This window comes from Oncorhynchus keta, chromosome 19 (assembly GCF_023373465.1).
Source record: "Oncorhynchus keta strain PuntledgeMale-10-30-2019 chromosome 19, Oket_V2, whole genome shotgun sequence".
Classification (NCBI taxonomy): domain Eukaryota; kingdom Metazoa; phylum Chordata; class Actinopteri; order Salmoniformes; family Salmonidae; genus Oncorhynchus; species Oncorhynchus keta.
In genome coordinates, this window is record NC_068439.1 from 59,019,850 (window position 1) to 59,029,651 (window position 9,802).

At 41.2% G+C, this 9,802-nt stretch overlaps 2 long non-coding RNA genes across 2 annotated transcripts; one reads left to right on the forward strand and one right to left on the reverse strand.

Moving 5' to 3' along the window:
- Nucleotides 1–900: 900 nt before the first annotated feature.
- LOC118397792 (uncharacterized) lies at nt 901–2,895 on the reverse strand. The gene is made up of 3 exons (XR_004828499.2): nt 2,785–2,895; nt 1,136–1,278; nt 901–1,043 (listed from the first exon to the last, which is right to left on the reverse strand). It is a non-coding gene; the product is annotated as an uncharacterized LOC118397792 (long non-coding RNA).
- Nucleotides 2,896–3,833: 938 nt separating this feature from the next.
- Nucleotides 3,834–7,089, forward strand: LOC118397793 (uncharacterized). The gene is made up of 4 exons (XR_004828500.1): nt 3,834–4,008; nt 4,250–4,362; nt 4,552–4,614; nt 4,860–7,089. It is a non-coding gene; the product is annotated as an uncharacterized LOC118397793 (long non-coding RNA).
- The last annotated feature ends 2,713 nt before the right edge of the window (nt 7,090–9,802 follow it).

Genomic DNA, 9,802 nt, shown 5'->3' on the forward strand with positions numbered 1-9,802 from the left:
CACTGTGTGCAACTTGTGAGAGGAATTAGACTTCAGAGAGGAATTAAATTGCCTTGAAAAAGGAAAAGAGTTCCCAAAGCAAAGTACACTGAAAAAGCTGAACCCAGTGATTGATGAGGATGGGTTGCTGAGGGTGGGAGGCCGCATATCCTCCGCCAACGTTACAAGACGAAAAACATCCTCTCATCATCCCACGGACACATCATGTTGCCACTCTGCTGGTAAGACATTATCACGAGCAAGTGGCTCACCAAGGCCGTCATTTTTCAGATGGAGCTATTCGAGCAGCAGGCTTCTGGATAATTGGGAGCAAACGTCTGGTCTCTGGTATCATTCACAAGTGTGTCACCTGGCGCAAGGTTAGAGGGAGGTTAGTTGACCAAAAGATGGCTGACTTGCCTGCAGACAGACTCAGCTGAACCACCATTCACCAGGGCTAACCGAACCTCGATAGCGAGCCATGTGGAGCTAGCTAGTTGGAGACTGAAGATTAGAAAATTATTAATTATATTCAAAGCGAAAGCCAAGCTTGAATCCCTCTCGCTCTCTGACAACATAGTGTCAGGGGATGTCGAGCAAGGGGATGACGAAGACAACGACGGGATTAATATCGTGGGTCTCGTCGGCTTTGTGACTGACATGGAGGGTGAAACCTGTTTTTCACCCATCTTAAGTCCAGAGGTCCCCCTGCCCCCAAGACAGAGGAGCAGATGATATCCCCTTGGAGTACGGGCTCCTAAACATTTGCAAGCGAACCGCGGGCAGACTTGATAATGTGTGGCAAGCTCTTTTGGGGAGCCAGGACCCCGGAAGGGACCTATCTGATAGCAACTGCTTCCTGCGGTCCCAGCCTGTCTCAAAGAGGCTAGGAGCTCATGGGATAAGCCCCCTTACCTGCAAAGTCCTGGCTAGTAGTTTCCCGAGCATGGACAAACACAATATGGAAGAATCTGGGTGTTGCAACCCTCTTATGGTGGAGCCGTCACTGGCGGACCACCTCCACCCCACATGCAGTGCTGCTAGCACTACTGGCACTTCTCTCCCTGGAAAGACAAAGCACTTTTCTGCCTCCATTTTTCATAAGACGTACAAAGCCTTGGCTTTATCAATCAGAGCACCTAACGTGTTGGCTTACCAGGCATAGCTACTGGAGGATGTGGGGAAGCAACTGAATCAACTGGACCCTGAATCAGGATGCTTGGGATGAGATCTGTATGATTACGGATCTAAACCTCCAGGCCACCCATAATGCCATCCGTCTGTGGTTGCACCATGAGCCTGGTGGTGGATGAAAGGGCACTTTGTCTGTTAAGCTGGACAAGCTTAGCCAAAGAGAAAGTGGAGCTCCTGGATGTCCCTGTGACCTTACAGTGAAATGCTTACTTACAGGCTCTAACCAATAGTGCAAAAAAGGTGTTAGGTGAACAATAGGTAAGTAAAGAAATAAAACAACAGTAAAAAGACAGGCTATATACAGTAGCGAGGCTACATACAGACGACACTGGTTAGTCAGGCTGATTGAGGTATATACATGTAGATATGGTTAAAGTGACAATGCATATATGATGAACAGAGAGTAGCAGTAGCTAACCATTGGACCCAATTACTTTATCTGTGAAGGCAAATGTATCATATAATGCTGTTTAGGTGCAACATTTTTCCTGTTCTGTTGGCAGATAAGTTTGCTTATTTTAAGTAATATTTCCCTAATTGTATTGATTTTTTATTGTTTTTAAGAGCTGACTTTTTGCAGTGTATCTAGAACCAAAAATTGTTCTTTGGCTGTCCCATAGGAGAACCCTTTTAAGAACACCTTTTTTAGTTTCAGGTAGAACCCTCACTACAACCTAAGAGCAAACACCAACACAACTACATCTTTAGATACATGTACTGTAATGATGGCCAGGAAATTCTACTTTGATAACAGGAAACACTGTCTGCATGGTTAGATTAAATGTCTCCCAAATGTCAAAATCTAAAATTACCTCATTTTCACCATGAGTAAATCTCCAAATGGTTCTCCTTTGAAGTGCTCTGGCCCGGGAAAGAGATCACGTAAATCCTCCTTAGAGAAGCTGGGCAGCATGTCTGTGCTTACATTAGCAGCTTAAAAATACATTTAACCACATGGTAAATAGTTACGTAATTAGCAACTAAATCATAGTTTATAGACACAAAGTGTCAATTTGATATAGGTTATGAGACATTAGCATACCGTCTTCCCATTCCAGTTAATGCAGGAATGATTTACCAAGCTAGCTAATGTTAGCTAACAAAGTTAGACTACCAGTATAACATTAACGTTGACGTCAATTACTTTAAACCAAAAGATAGTGCAAGCTAATGAAACTAACGCTAAATTGTCTCCCATATTGAAAATATTAGGTAGTTAAATCTTTGCTTGCCTCGCTAAGATTGTATACAATGACTGACACCATTGATAATTTAACTTTGCCGTCTTTGGCGCTATTTTTTATTTGTTTTCTATTGTCAATAGAAAGGGTGCCAAAGATGGTGAAGCTAAATAATCGACGGTGTCAGTCATTAGGGCACATTTACACCTCATTAACACTATTTCTGGCAATAAAGCACTATCAATCTAACTAAAGTTCAAGTTTTTTCAACGAATGGCCGTTCGTGCAGTTATTAACTGCTAACAGTCAACATTACCTAGTTATAATTAGCATGCTAACTTGGTTTGCCAACTTTCCAATTCAAATGAACGTTAGCTAATGTTAGCTTGCTAAGGAGAAAGGTAGACGGGTATAACCAAATGAACATTACCTTTTAATATTGCGGTTGATATATGATCCATGCCCGGATATGTGTCATCCATTCCATCTTCATTCATGGTGTTGTTAGATAACTCAAAGATTTGGACCGTCTTTGACTTTTTATTTATAGGCCTAGCTTATGTAGCTCGATAATGTGATGAATTTATGTCTGTTAAGCAATATTACATGAGAGGGAGTGCTGAATATCAGCACGGCTGTGATTCGGTCGTGGGTACGAGGGCCGCAGATAATAATATTCAGTATAACAGCAAGACCTCGAGTGTGATATTGCTTTTATACAACAGTTCTTTCTACAAGCGCAATGTATTAGTTAAAAGTAATAAACGACAACAGATTATGATTTGTTTATTTATTTAATAATTTATTTGGCTCTGCCAACACTCATTCTGTAGTTCCACAACTGGTCTGGGACACATAGTTCCACAACTGGTCTGGGACACATAGTTCCACAACTGGTCTGGGACACATAGTTCCACAACTGGTCTGGGACACATAGTTCCATAACTGGTCTGGGACACATAGTTCCACAACTGGTCTGGGACACATAGTTCCATAACTGGTCTGGGACACATAGTTCCACAACTGGTCTGGGACACATAGTTCCACAACTGGTCTGGGACACATAGTTCCACAACTGGTCTGGGACACATAGTTCCACAACTGGTCTGGGACACATAGTTCCCCAACTGGTCTGGGACACATAGTTCCACAACTGGACTGGGACTGGACTGTTGCCAAGCACCACATATACATTTTCCTACACACTAGCTTGCTACTGCTACTTTGTGTAGGTCTACACGTTACCATCCTCTCCTGACGACCATTCATAATTTAACGCAAATGTCATTTGTGGAAATATGTTCATTTTTGCGGTGCGAACTTTGTTACAATCTAAGATAGATAACACTTGTTAATGTAATTAACGGTTATTAGAACACCTGTAAAGCGGAGTGATACCTGTATAGTTAAAAGTCCCGGTGCTGTTATACTCTACTCCAATCAAATGACTTGGTCGTATTATAAATCCATATCAATAGATTGCACAGTCATAGCCCTGATTTCTGTTTGCTCTGTGGTATTGACGGATGCAGTGAGGAATATAGTGTACAATTCCTTCTATCATCATGTAAAGATAAACCCCCTTCAACACCAACTTGATTGCACCCGACCAGATGAACAACCATCGGAGGAAAGCCAAGTACCACCGGAACAAGTAAATAGCCAGTTAGCATTTCTAATTTGGTTCTCTGGATTTAAAAAAATACTAATTTAATGAACGGACAATACACGGACGAAAGTCATACTGTCCATAGGCTATTCGATAATAATGACTAAAGCTGGGTTAATGTGAAAATAATCAATGATAAATAGGAACAAAACACTTAAATAGATCTATTGATGAAACTAAATACAATTTCAAATAATAATCTGTTTCTTTGATGTGTTGAACACAGGACAACATTCAAACCCACCAGCTTCTAGTTTCACTGATCAGCAACTCCATACATCTCACTCAGATGAAGGGCAAAGGGGCATTGACCAACATGGAGCTGTCACAGTGCAACAAGTAAGTTACTCGGTTGGTGGCAATCTCCTGACATTGACCACATTTTTTCAAGTACTTAGATTTACTAATAGCATTCATAATCCGTCTTCACAACCACTTCTCCTGTCACAAACATTATACTTGTCATGAACTAGTAATGTCCAGCCAGCACATGTCAGGATACTACATTCAATGTCAACATTCTTTTAGGATCTGACAACACATGCCAATGCTTTTGTGATAAATGCCAGAACAAAGCATCGTCTCTCACAGGTAAGATGCTTTTTCTGAACAGAGCACAGCATTTGATTTGTTACATTATGGAGAGCATTTTGTAGTGGTTCAGTGATGGTCGAGTTCATTGTCAGTGCTAGGTTGTCCACCTTACTATTGTTGGTCCCTTATGTCCTTATGTTAATGAATATGTCATAAGAAAATCTGAATATCATAGGTATACATGATGGTGTGTTCCAACCGCCATGATTAATGACATCTCTCTCGCTCTCTCTTATTTTCAGAAAGGCGTGAATGACATTGTTGCTGGGGTACAGCAGTATCAATCATCACTATTGGACAACCTCAGGAAGCAGATGGAGGCAGTGCTAAAGAAGCATTCAGGAAGCACATCAGGTCAACTTGAAGAAGATATGCAATGGATATATTTGACAATTTCATTGAGCCTTTTGCTGGCGTTGCAACAACATTAAGACAGGACAGTGTTATTAAGAAGCAGTTTAGCTGTTTGGACGCAGAGGAAATTCACATTGATCGAACCATATGCAGGATGAACCATATGCAGGATGAACCATATGCAGGATGAACCATATGCAGGATGAACCATATGCAGGATGAAATGTGGAGGATCAAAGACATTTTCATCAATTATTTTACTATGTACCATTAGTCAAAATTCTAGAACAGTTCTCATCACACCCAAGGATTTTGTCTATGGTTGAAAAGGGACCCCAGATGTGCAGGGAAAGTTTTTTTCATGACATTGTTGATGGTGCTCTTCTAAAATCGCATCCCTTATTTTCAGAGAAACCAAAGGCATTACAGATTGTTCTGTACGCGGATGGAATAGAGATCTGTAATCCACTAGGATCCTTTGCATCAAAAAGCAAGTTGTTAATGGTGTACTACACCCTAGGAAATATACATCCAAAATTCAGGTCTAAACTGGCTGCTATCAGGCTACCTGCCATGTCAAGATCAGCAGACCTCCGTCAATCTGGTATAGATGTAATATTGAATAGAATCAAGGAAGACATGGATGCATTGTACAGTTGGGTTAAAATGCTAACTATTAACGGAGAGAAAACGATATATGGTGCCATGGTCTCTCTCTGTGGAGACACCCTTGCACAACATGAACTAGCAGGGTTCAAAGAGGGTGTGGGCTTTGCCTACAGTAAGTGCAGACACTGTGAGGGTTCTTTTGAGGACATGCAGTCACACTTCAATGAGGATGCATATACTAAAAGGACATTGGAGAAGCATGTCAGACAGTGTGATGAAATAGAAAAGGCACAGACGGACTTGCTTCGCAACAGCCTGAGAACAACATATGGGATCAATAGAAGGAGCAAGTTAGTTGAATTCCCAGTCTTTGATGTCATACAACAAACTCCGCAAGACATAATACATGTAATTCTGGAGGGCATAACTCCATTGGAAATCAAATGTGTTTTGAATCATCTTGTTGCGTCAGGACAGATTGATCTGGACTCAGTGAATTCTGCTATTCTTGGTTTCCCTTATTCCCCTCTAGATGTTAGAGATCAGTCATCCCCTATTTATGTTAGTACATTAAAGTGATGGTAAACTAAAACAGTAATCTGGGCAAATGCTTGTCCTGCTAAGGATATTGCCATTTGTTTTGGAGAGTTTGGATGTCTATACATATATGCAACTGATATTCGAGCTAATAGAGATGGTACAGATAGTATTTGCACCTGTTCTTTCCATTGTGACTGTGTCTAGGTTGAAGTTACTCATTGAAAATTATTTGAAGCATTGGAAGGAGCTTTTTCCAGACCGCAATGTTACACCTAAACAGCATTATATGATACATTTGCCATCACAGATAAAGTCATCGGGGCCAATGGTTAGACATATGTGTATGCTCAATTTAAAAAATATTTGCAAGACTTTGATCAATCAGAACCAAATATATGAGTGCTGCCAGAATGTTGACAGTTCAATGCACCCAATTTTTTCAAATGAAAGGGAGATGGGACCTGTATCAGAGGTTAAAGATCTACAATATTTATGTGGAAAATGTAGGGACTTCCTAGGTTTCAATGAAGTAAACCATGCTGTATCAGTCAAATAGCTAGTAATAAATACATAACTCAGAAGTCCATGATCTTTGCCAAAGTACTGAATGGTAATATGCCAGAATTTGGACTGGTCAAATACATATTTCTTGTTGATTCTAGGCTTTGTTGTTTGGTATATCAACCATTTCAAACTATACGCTTTGATAGAAACATCATTGCTTATCAAGTTGAAGTCCCACACCCTGCACAGGCCACTGAGTTAGTGGATGCTGAAAAACTGGTTGATTTGACCTCTAATTACACAATTAGCAACAAGAGACAAACATATGTACAAGTCAAATACCATCTTGGGGATGTAATAGAAATGTACAACAGTTCAAATGATTCATAGTGTGTTCCCCAGATATGAAAAGTGTACCGTCTTTGTTCTGTACTGTATTTTGTCTGCATGATTTCTGTGCTGGGATTGACAATAAAACAGTGAATTCAATTTGGTCATTATATGTTGTTAATATGTGAAGAGATGAAAAAATAAGATGCTTGAAATAAGAAATTTGGACTTTGACAAAGCAGTTTCGTACTTGTCACCCCCTGTCCGGGGGTGTCCTCGGATGGGGCCACAGTGTCTCCTGACCCCTTCTGTCTCAGCCTCCAGTATTTATGCTGCAGTAGTTTATGTGTCGGGGGGCTAGGGTCAGTTTGTTATATCTGGAGTACTTCTCCTGTCCTATTCGGTGTCAATACAGAATTCCACGATTCATACTTTGCTGGGAAGCCACAAACAGCCATCTCAGGTCTACCACACTCTGGCATTTTTCCCTTGTCCCATTCTTACCTGCACTTGGTTCACACAGTCGGGCACTTGTAAGCTGCTGAGGACATTTTTGCTCGTCAGCCCTTTCCTCCAGGGTAGGACTAAGACAGACCAGACACATGGGATTAGGACATCTGGGTTACCAGCACATTTCCTTCTTCCTTTCAGCTACACCTATTGGTGCCTTATTTCATTCCGTTGGCCACCCTCATGCAAAATCCCTGCTCAGTGACACGGTATAGCCATACCCATTGCAATATGGGTGGGACACAGGGACACAGTTCAAGGGGGTCAGGCATGTTTTGAAATAAATATTATGCCCATATGAGGATATCTCAGCAATGGGACACTCTCTGCCCTTTGCCACCCTGTGACGTTATCACGCCCTGGGGTGTGCATGACACGCACATATTAGCACTCCAAACCTGTTCCTGAGAGCTCGCCCTCCGCATCTATCCAGACTGACTCAAAAGACACTGTTAGAAAGCGACAACTCTGAGGGTTTTGGAGAACCCCGTCCCTATACGGTGGTTACACACCATATAGGGTGGAAGTACCGGCACACCCTCTCAAGAGTAATGCCTTAAGCTTTCCCCTCTCCTAGACCTGACACCCTCCACGCTAACTGAGCGAGGTAACAGTCTTATCCCTCATCTTCGAGCCCCTCTATGACCAAGGTCTTTACTGACTGAATGTGACTGCACCTTTTTTGGGGCATACTCCCTCACGTTCACAAGCTCAGAGGTGATGCTGTTGGAACTACACTGTCTTCAGGAGAGCATGTCCTCGTCACGGGAGCTGGCCATATCCAATATTGAGACACCAAAACCAGTATTTGAAACTCACGTAATCCTGGTTCTAAGAGTATATGAGTGAGATGTTAACCTAGAGTTACAAAATTCTGGGAACTTTAAATAAATTCTTGGGTATTCCCAGGATTCCTGTAATCAGGAGGGAATAAGCAGGAAATCCAGAATCCTCCAACCAGGATTTCTGGAAAAACAAGGAAGAGAGGCATGCTTGAGAAATACCAGCTTGGCGGGCGAGTGGCTCCCTTTACAGAGGAGAGGGTTTCACCTCATTCACCACTTGACCGGTCTGTCAGTGGATACTTCAAGCTCTTGGACACGCCCAGATACATCCGACATCGCACTCATATGCTTATAGAACCCAGGTCACGTGAGAAACCTAGAGTTTTATTCATGATTGATGATTACAATAATCTTTACATTAAATGGAAACTTCACCTCTAAACACTATATGGAGTGTTTATCCAAAATTGCTCAATAATTACAAGGGCTGCTTCTGATAGATCCTTTTTTTAATGTTATTTTACAAAGGAACATAAATACATGAACAGGAATACACAGAAGAGGAGTTGAGACAGTGAGAAAAAGAACAATGAGACCAGCAAGCAGGGCAAATGACAAAACAGTAAGTTGTTTTGTTGTCGGCAGCTAGCTAGCAATATAAGCTCTCTTTTTACACAAGGTAGTGTTGTTTAGTACAGTACAATTCTGTGATCGATTCAGCTATAACGGGGCTTGCTAGTACGACTACAAGCCAAGCTAGCTAGCTTTGTTTGGTATACCTATTAGTCTTGGAGTAACTATACCTGTGTGTTGTAGCTAGCTAACATGTGTCTGTGAGATGTCTCATTTTCTAAACCATGCTACTACAGTAGAAACAGACAGTACACAGCGATTGCCCATGTATGTCTTATAGCGTTTTTGTCTTTCTCTCTCAGACAATACCGCTTGGATACCAAGAAGTTAATGACTCTCAAAAGGAGATTTGAAAGGTCCCAGAAAACAATCTGCCCATGTATCAAAGTGACTCTGAACCACCCAAAAACACCATTTGCAAGTATTCCCACTGTAGAACTATAGTATTTATTATAGGCGTTAGTAGTATATTTTTCTTCTACTGTATATACAGTATGTCATACATTTCCATAACTATTCCTGCATACTGCTGTGCTAATTCACCTCGGTCTCCAGAGAAAATAAACTTTTCTTAAATAGAAGCCATGTCTACTTATTTGCTATATCTGTTTTATTGAAACATGTTTACTTGCCAACAAATGAAAGTTGAAATGATACACCAACTCCCTGCATCGCTTGTTTTAGAATTAAGTTTGTAGCTAGTTTATCCAAATACAGGTACATTTAATGAATATCACAATTAATAGATCCAGAAGTTGAAGACAACAATTTATTGCTTTCTGGTGCAGTTGTAATCATCTAGTCACTACACTTTAAAACTTCTTCAGGCTTGGTGGGTCCCCTGCGCAACGATTGAGCTAACGTAGGCTAATGCGTTTAGCATGAGGTTGTAAGGAACAAGAAAATGTCCCACTGCACTG